Genomic DNA, 381 nt, shown 5'->3' with positions numbered 1-381 from the left:
GAACCCAGGAGGCAGAGGTTGCAGTGGGCCGAAATCACGCCACTGCACTCCAGCCTGGGTGACAGAGCAAGACTCCGTCTCAAAAAGTAAAATAAATATTAAAAAATTGTATTATATACAGACAAGGGGTCTCACTATGTTGCCTAGGTTGGTCACAAACCCCTGGGCTCAGGCAATTCTCCCGCCTCAGCCTCCCAAAGTACTGGCATTACAGGTGTGAGCCACTGCACCTGGCCAGGTCATCCTTTTATTTATTTTATTTATTTTTATTTTTTTTGAGACAGAGTCTCCCTCTGTCACCCAGGCTGGAGTGTAGTGGTGCGATCTCGGCTCACTGCAAGCTCTGCCTCCCGGGTTCACACCATTCTCCTGCCTCAGCCT

Source organism: Colobus angolensis, unplaced genomic scaffold (genome assembly GCF_000951035.1).
Source record: "Colobus angolensis palliatus isolate OR3802 unplaced genomic scaffold, Cang.pa_1.0 Scaffold238, whole genome shotgun sequence".
In the NCBI taxonomy this organism is placed as follows: Eukaryota; Metazoa; Chordata; class Mammalia; order Primates; family Cercopithecidae; genus Colobus; species Colobus angolensis.
This window is presented reverse-complemented; position numbering follows the sequence as displayed.